The 8245-nt window shown below is 48.0% G+C and overlaps 2 protein-coding genes across 2 annotated transcripts in view; one reads left to right on the top strand and one right to left on the bottom strand.

Annotated features, from left to right (window-relative positions):
- RHNO1 (RAD9-HUS1-RAD1 interacting nuclear orphan 1) overlaps window positions 1-6796 on the bottom strand; it is a 17717-nt gene extending 10921 nt beyond the window's left edge. The window contains exon 1 of the mRNA XM_017546053.2: window positions 6707-6796. The gene's annotated coding sequence lies outside the window, so the exon portion shown is untranslated. The remainder of the gene's footprint in view (window positions 1-6706) is intronic.
- Window positions 6787-8245, top strand: part of FOXM1 (forkhead box M1) — a 19085-nt gene continuing 17626 nt past the window's right edge. Inside the window, exon 1 of the mRNA XM_037744860.1 lies at window positions 6787-7068. The gene's annotated coding sequence lies outside the window, so the exon portion shown is untranslated. The remainder of the gene's footprint in view (window positions 7069-8245) is intronic.

Below are 8245 nucleotides of genomic sequence, written 5' to 3'. Positions count from 1 at the left end.
ATATGAGTTTGGACTTTATCCTGAGTAGTCATGGCAGATTTTCAAGCAGAACAATTTGATCCCAGCTGGCTTTTTAAAAAATTTTTAACTCTAGATAACATCAAATACACACTAAAGTAGACTGAATAATATAATAATGTGCCCTGTGTACCAAACATCCAGCTCCAATAACTATCAACCAGGCTAATCTTGACTCATCTATACCCCTAGCCACTTCTTCTACCCCTGCATTATTTTGAAGAAAATATGTTCTATTGGCCGGGCTCAGTGGGTCATGCCTGTAATCCTAGCACTTTGGAAGGCCGAGGAAGGCAGATCACCACAGGTAGATCACCACAGGTTGGGAGTTCAAGACCAGACTGACCAACGTGGAGAAACCCCATCTCTACTAAAAATACAAAATTAGCCGGACATGGTGGAGCATGCCTATAATCCCAGCTACTCAGGAGGCTGAGGCAGGAGAATCGCTCAAACCCAGGAGGCAAAGGTTGCGGTGAGCCGAGATTGCACCATTGCACTCCAGCATGGGCAAGAAGAGCGAAACTCCATCTCAAAAAAAAAAAAAAAAAGTATGTTCTATCATTCCCATTAATATGACTAAATAAAAACATAAACTCCTTAACATTATCAAGTATCCAGCCAGCCAGTGTTCTTTATTATTATTATTATTTTTTGAGACTGGGTCTTATCTGTCACATAGGCTAGAATACGGTGGCACAATCACAGCTCACTACAGCTTTGAGCTCCCAGACTCAGGTGATCATCCCACCTCAGCCTCCCAAGTAGCTGGGACTATGCCACAACACTGGCTAATTTTTGTATTTTTTGTAGAGAGAGGGTTTTGTCGTGTTGTCCAGGCTAGTCTTGAATTCCTGAGCTCATGCGATTTGCCCACCTCAGCCTCCCAAAGTGCTGGGATTACAGATGCGAGCCACCACACTCCAGGTTTTCTTTGTCCTTTTTTTTTTGAGATGGAGTCTCGCTGTGTCACCCAGGCTGGAATGCAGTGGTGTGATCATGGATCATTGCAGCCTCAACCTCTACAGCCCAAGCAATCCTCCACATCAGCTTCCTGAGTAGCTGGAACTACAAGTGAGCACATTGCATCTGGCTTTTTTTTTTTTTTTTTTAATTTTTTGTAGAGACGAGGTCTCCTTGTGTTGCCTAGGCTGGTCTCAAACTCCTGGGCTCAAGCAATCCTTCCCTCCTCTACCTTCCAAATTGCTGAGATTACCAGTAATTCTTCAGATAGGCATTCCCTAACAACTATGTCTAAAATAACAGTCAACTCAAACCCTTGTCTTATTTGACTCTCTGTACTTTTATCTTTTGAGACAGAGTCTCACTCTTTCACCCAGGCTGAAGTGCAGTAGCTCAATCTTGGTTCACTGCAACCTCCGCCTCTCAGATTCAAGCGATTCTCCTGCCTCAGCCTCCCAAGTAGCTGGGATTATAGTTGCCTGCCACCAGGTCCGGCTAATTTTTATATTTTAAGTAGAGATGGGGTTTCACCATTTTGGCCAACCTGGTCTTGAACTCCTGACCTCAACTGATCTACCCGCCTAGGCCTCCCAAAGTGCTGGGATTACAAGTATGAGTCACCATGCCTGGCGCTTCTGGTAGCCTTCTGAGTTCCCTGTTTCCTTTTTCCGCACTCCTCTCCAACCCGACTTTTCTTACAAGGTGCCTTGAGCATCTTTTTTAAAAAGTTTTACTATTTTTTTTAGAGATAGAGTCTTGCTTTGTTGCCCAGACTAGTCTCGAACTCCTGGGCTCAAGTAATCCTGCTTCGGCCACGCAAAGTGTTGGGAATATAGGCATGAGCCACCACGCCTGCCCCAGATCAACGTTAATAAGAGCTGCTTCAGTGGAATGGTAGGGCACAAGGTTGAATGCAATAGGTAGAGAAGTAAATTAGAGGTGCAGCTGAACATGCTGGAAAGTCACACAACGGAGTAGGTTGGTTCTATACGTTCATAATCCATTCAATCAACAACAACAAAAACCATGCTTTGACTTACATAATTAGGCAGTAGAATTACAGGTAAAGAAAAAAAGGACAAAGTCTCTATTCTCAAGGAACTAACACCTTATGAAGAACACAAAATACAAATACATCTATTTGTTCATTCACTCACTTGAAAATATTTACTGAGTGCTTACTGTGTGCTAGGCACTGTTCCAGGTGCTGAAAATATATACCAGAGAATAAAATAAAGCCTCTGCCATTGTGGTGCTTACATTCTAGTTGGAAAGGGATAAAAAGTATAGAGAGGCCGGATGTGGTGGTTCACGCCTGTAGTACCAGCACTTTGTGGGGTCGAGGCAGGCAGATCACTTGAGGTCAGGAGGAGTTCAACACTACCTGGCCAACATGGGGAAACCCATCTCTACTAAAAATACAAAAATTAGCCAGGCATCGTGGCATACACCTATAATCCCAGCTACTTGGGAGGCTGAGACAGGAGAATTGCTTGAACCTGGGAGGTGGAGGTTGCAGAGAGCCAAGCGCCACTGCACTCCAGCCTGGGCAACAGAGCAAGATTTCGTCTGGAAAACAAACAAACAAAAAGCTACCATAGAAATCCAGCAGAAAGATGACAGTGGTAGCAACGGCTATAGTGTTGAAATTCATGACTTGCTGAAAGTCATCAGCTTCAAATGGGTACGTTGCTTAGCAATCCTGTTTCCTTGATCAACTCATTCTCCACAAAGATTATCTTAAAACTTCTCCAAGCTAGGTGCAGTAGCTCATGCCTGTAATCCCAGAACTTTAGGAGGCTGAGGTGGGAGGACTGCTTGAGGCCAAGAGTTCAAGACCACCCTGGGCAACATAGTGAGCCCACGTCTTGACTAAAAATTTAAAAGAATAATTAGTTGGACATGGTGGGACACACCTGTAGTCTCAGCTATTTGGGAGGCTGAGGTGGGAGGATCACTTGAGCCCAGGAGTCTGAAGATGCAGTGAGCTATGATCATGCTACTACACTCTAGCCTGGGTGACAGACAGACCCTATCTCAAAAAAAGAAAAAAAAAAGGTGGAAATTTTTGTAAGTTTTGAAATGAAGTCTCACTCTGTTGCCCAGGCTGGAGTGCAGTTGTGCAATCTAGACTCACTGTAACCTCTGCTTCCCAGGTTCAAGTGATTCTCCTGCCTCAGTCTCCTGAGTAGCTGGGATTACAGGTATCCATCACCATGCCCAGCTAATTGTTATATTTTTTAGTAGAGATGGGGTTTCGCCATGTTGGCCAGGCTGGTCTTGAACTCCTGACCTCAGGTGATCTGCCCACCTTAGCCTCTGAAAATGCTGGGATTACAGGCCTGAGCCACCACATCCAGGCTGAAAATTTTTATTTTAATTTTTAAAATTATTGTTAGAGATGGGTTCCTGCTCTGTTGTCCAGACTGGACTACAGTAACATGATCATAACTCACTGCAGTCTCAAACTCCTGGGCTCAAGAGATCCTCTTGCTTTAGGCTCCTGAAGAGCTGGGACTATAGACAAGCACCACCACACCTGGCTGGTTTCTTATTTTATTTTTTTTAGAGATGGGGTCTTGCTATGTTGTCCAGGCTGGTCTTGAACTCCTGGGTTCAAGTGATTCTCCTGCCTCAGCCTCCCAAAGTGCTAGAATTACAGGTGTGAATCACCACACCCTGCCCACTTTCTTAGAATGTCAGAACACCCCTTTTGTGTTAACAAATGATTTTACTCCCTACTTGACAACGAATATAGAAGACATCAAAGGAAATACTCTGATTTTCCAGAAAGCAAACATATAAACCTATGCATATCAGCATCTATCTTCTTTCTGCTCTAATTAGTGGTCAATTCATTCTGGTATCTAAGTCCTTCCCCTCTGGTTGTGCTTTGGAGCTGTTCTCACTCTATATACTTTTCTTAGGCAAACTCATCTACCCGTATTTCCGTAACCACCTCTAAGTAGATGACTTCAATATTTACATACTCATTTTAGAATTCCTTAAGTTTAGGACCCAAATATCCCATTACCTACCTGAACGGCAACTAGATATTTCAGATGCACCTCAAATTCAACATGTTTAAGGCTGAGCGCAGTGGCTCACGCCTGTAATCCCAGCACTTTCAGAGGCCAAGGCAGGCGGATTGCTTGAGCTCATGAGTTTAAGAACGGCCTGGGCAACATAGCGAAACCAGAACTCTACAAAAAATACAATAAATCAGGTGCGCTTGGTGTTGGGCATCTGTAATCCTAGGTACTCAGGAAGCTGAGGTTGACAGATCACTTGAGCCCGGGAGGCGAAGTTTGCAGTGAGCCAAGGTCGCACCACTGCACTCCAGCCTGGGCGACAGAGCCAGAACCTTGTTTCAAAAAAAGAAAAGAAAAAAAAAATTCAACAAGTTTAAAATTGAACTTGGCCAGATGCATTGGTTCACACCTGTAACGCCAGCATTTTAGGAGGTGAAGGTGGGAGGATCACTTGAGCCCAAGAGTTCAAGATCAATCTGGGCAAGAGTGAGACCTTGTCTCTACAAAAAAATACAAAAATTAGCTGGGCAAAGTGGCATGTGCCTGTAGTCCCAGCCATTCAGGAGGCTGAGGTGGGAGGATCACCTAAGCCCAGGAGGCTGAAGCTATAGTAAGCCAAGGTCATGACACTGGACTTCAGCCTGGGGGACAGAGCAAGACCCTGTCTCTAAAAAATAAAAAGATAAATAAAAATAAATATATAAAATTTTTTTAAAAAACTGAACTCCGCCGGGCAAGGTGGCTCACGCCTGTAATCCCAGCACTTTGGGAGGCTGAGGCAGGCAGATCACGAGGTCAGGAGATCGAGACCATCCTGGCCAACATGGTGAAACCCATCTCTACTAAAAATATAAAAATTAGCTAGGTGTGGTGGCACGTGCCTGTAATCCCAGCTACTTGGGAAGCTGAGGCAAGAGAATCGCTTGAACCCAGGAGGCGGAGGTGGCTGTGAGCCTATATCTCACCACTGCACTCCAGTCTGGCAACAGAGTGAGACTCCGTCTCAAACAAAAACAAAAAAACTGAAGTCACTCTGAGCGTTGCTTTGTAGTAAAAAACAAAAACTGAATTCACAATCATTCCCCGGCAACCCCACCCCCACCGCTTGGCCAAAGTGATTATCTTCCAGGGCTCTTGGTCAGGGAATGGTGTCATTACTCTTTCAGTTATGCAGCCAAATATCTTGACACTTCTATCTCTCACCTCCCATCCAACCCACCATCAAGCCCTGTCAACTTTACCTCTTAAACACGTTTCATAATGCCCCTTTTTCACTCTGTTTCCTTCCTTTCTTCCTCTCTCTCTGACAACCTTTTTCAAGTTCAAGCAGTTCTTGCCTGGAGTATTGCAATATCCAACTCGTCTGCCCTAATCCACTCTAGCAAACCCTGCTGTAGAGGGACCTTTTAAAATGCAAATCTGACCTCAGTTCACTTCTGCTTAAAGCTTATGATTGGTTTGCTTTAATTCTTGGATAAGCACAAAACTTCTCAGTATGGCTAAGGCCTGCTTCCTCTGCCTCCAGCTTCACCTCACGCCACACTCCACTCAGGTTGATTAGCTCAAACCCCTCAGGTATTCCTTAGCCTATACTTATCGTGCTTACTCCTGCTATGCAGCCTTTGCACACCTGATTCCCTCTGCTTATGGAGGTTCCCTCCTTTCTTTGTAAAAGGCACCAGATCTCACACCAAGCTCTCATGAGAAAAGCCTTTCCGGTCCTACCTCTCAAGATCTCCTTACTGTAGATACTCAAAGTATCATTAACCTCTACTGTTTCACTTTACAGCTGTAATTTCACTTTTGTGTGTTTGTTTGTTTTGAAGATGATGTCTCCCTCTGTCACTTCCTCTGTCCAGGTGAAGTGTAATGGTATGAACACACTTTACCATAACCTCCACCTCTCAGGCTCAGGTGATCCTCCCACCTCAGCCTCCAGAGTAGCTGGGACTACAGGCACGCACCACCACACCCGCCTAATTTTTAGTAGAGAAGCGGTTTCGCCATGTTGGTCAGGATGGTCTTGAACTCGTGATCTCAAGGCATCCACCCGCCTCGGCCTCCTAAAGTGCTGGGATTACAGGCGTGAGCCACCGTACCCAGCCCACATTTGTTTATTTGATTCCTTAAAAATGTCTGAGCCTGTCTCCCAGGATTGGGCTGTGAGTCCAAGAGAAGTTAAGAACCTTGTCTGCCATTGTACGTCCAGGGCCTAGCGATGCCTGGCACATAGCAGTTGTTCAACTAGACCGGTTGACTAAGTAAATAAATAAAGCACTACAGTCTGTTATACCCGAAGGCTTAGCTTTGGGAGGGGCAAAAGACAGGAACATTTCGCGCTCACGTGGGGCTCAAGATGCCGACATTTTTTCCAAGATGGAAGAAAGGTGAGATCACACGCATCCCTCAAAGAACCCTCAGGCTAATCGGGGGGAGCAAACAATCGTTAGCTGTAGGAAAATGGGGTACGATTTCCCCTAGGAAGGAAATCAAGTAAAGCCGACATTTGAAAAGGGGAGCAGACAGCCTGAGGGGAGACGGGGGCGTGTCGCCTGACGTGACTAGGTCACTCCGCTCCGCGCGTCCCCAAACTGTCCCTCCGCTCGCCCACCCACGCCGCGGAGACCCCCCCGGCCCCTCCCCGGCCTCACGGCCACCTCTTCCCCCAAGAACAGGCCAGCGGGCCGCCTTACCAGCCCGGGCCGGCCGGGGCCGCCGCTCCTGTCAGACCGCGCCGCGTTCCAGCCCGGAATGCCGAGACAAGCGGGCGCCGATTGGCGACGTTCCGTCACGTGACCTTAACGCTCCGCCGGCGCCAGTTTCAAACAGCGGAACAAACTGAAAGCTCCGGTGCCAGACCCCACCCCCGGCCCCGGCCCGGGACCCCCTCCCTTCCCGGGATCCCCCGGGGTTCCCACCCCGCCCGCACCGCCGGGGACCCGGCCGGTCCGGCGCGAGTCCCCGTCTGGGGTCCGGGCTCGGCCCCCAGGTTGGAGGAGCCCGGAGCCCGCCTTCGGAGCCACGGCCCAACGGCGGCGGCGACTGCAGTCTGGAGGTGAGCGGGAGGCAGGAATGGAGTCCCAGGCCTGGCCTGGGCACAGGCGGGGAGCAAGGCCTCCGGGTGCGGGGGTCAGGGCGTCTAGCAGCAGGGCACGGGCCACGAGTGGAGGTTTGGGCCACACGGGAAGGTCTGAGCCAGGGTGCAAATTTTTTCTGCATCCACCCTCCTGGCCTTGGCCTTCTCACTACTTAAAACGCCCCTTGGACTTCCCTGAAGTCTGACCTCTGCACCCTGCCCACAGCCTCGGGAGGGCTGGGGTGACCTACTTTCTTACTTAGGCCGACTGTGGCTGAGATGAAGACTGAGCTTGTACTATATTGAGTCAAAGACCAACCTGCGTACACACTCCCCTGCCCCCAGGCTCTCTCACCGCTAGGCAACACTGCCTCCATCTTACCCTTTGGCTAGGACCCTTCTTCTGGTTCTTGAGAATGTAGCAAGATTTTCCCGCTCGGGATGTCCGGGATGGGTTAGAGGAGCCACTCTGGAGGTTTCCCGGGCAAGAAAATGTCGGCAATATGGAGGCCAAGGCAGATGGATCACCTGAGGTCGGGAGTTCAAGACCAGCCTGACCAACATGGTGAAACCCCGTCTTTAAAAAAAAAAAAAAGAAGAAGAAGAAAGAAAATTTCGGCAATAATAGTAAGAGGTTGGTCAGGAAGTAGAAGAGAAACTTAAGACTTAGATATCCTGTGGAAAAAGACAGTATCTACTGATTGATGCGGAGAGGGAGGCCTGGAAAGATATGAGATGAAAGCAAAACAGATTTGAAGATAGAGGTGTGGAGGGCCTGTGAACTCTATGCAGACGGCAAATGTCAAAAAAGTGCAGTTGCTTTTCAGGGAGACAACAAGTGTCCTAAAAAAGAGACAGCCAGGGCCGGGTGCGGTGGTTCAGGCCTGTAATCCCAGCACTTTGGGAGGCTGAGGCAGGCAGATCACAAGGTCAGGATATCGAGCCCATCCTGGCCAACATGGTGAAACCTCATCTCTACTAAAAAATACAAAAATTAGCTGGGCATGGTGGCGCACGCCTGTGGTCCCAGCTGCTCAGGAGACTGAGGCAGAAGAATTGCTTGAACCCAGGAGGTGGAGGTTGCAGTGAGCCAAGATCACACCACTGCACTCCAGCCTGGAGCCTGGCAACACAGCAAAACTCTGTCTCAAAAAAA

Source organism: Cebus imitator, unplaced genomic scaffold, assembly GCF_001604975.1.
Source record: "Cebus imitator isolate Cc_AM_T3 unplaced genomic scaffold, Cebus_imitator-1.0 Scaffold187, whole genome shotgun sequence".
Classification (NCBI taxonomy): domain Eukaryota; kingdom Metazoa; phylum Chordata; class Mammalia; order Primates; family Cebidae; genus Cebus; species Cebus imitator.
Note: the sequence above shows the minus strand (reverse complement) of the source record. Positions and strands in the feature narration are given on the sequence as shown.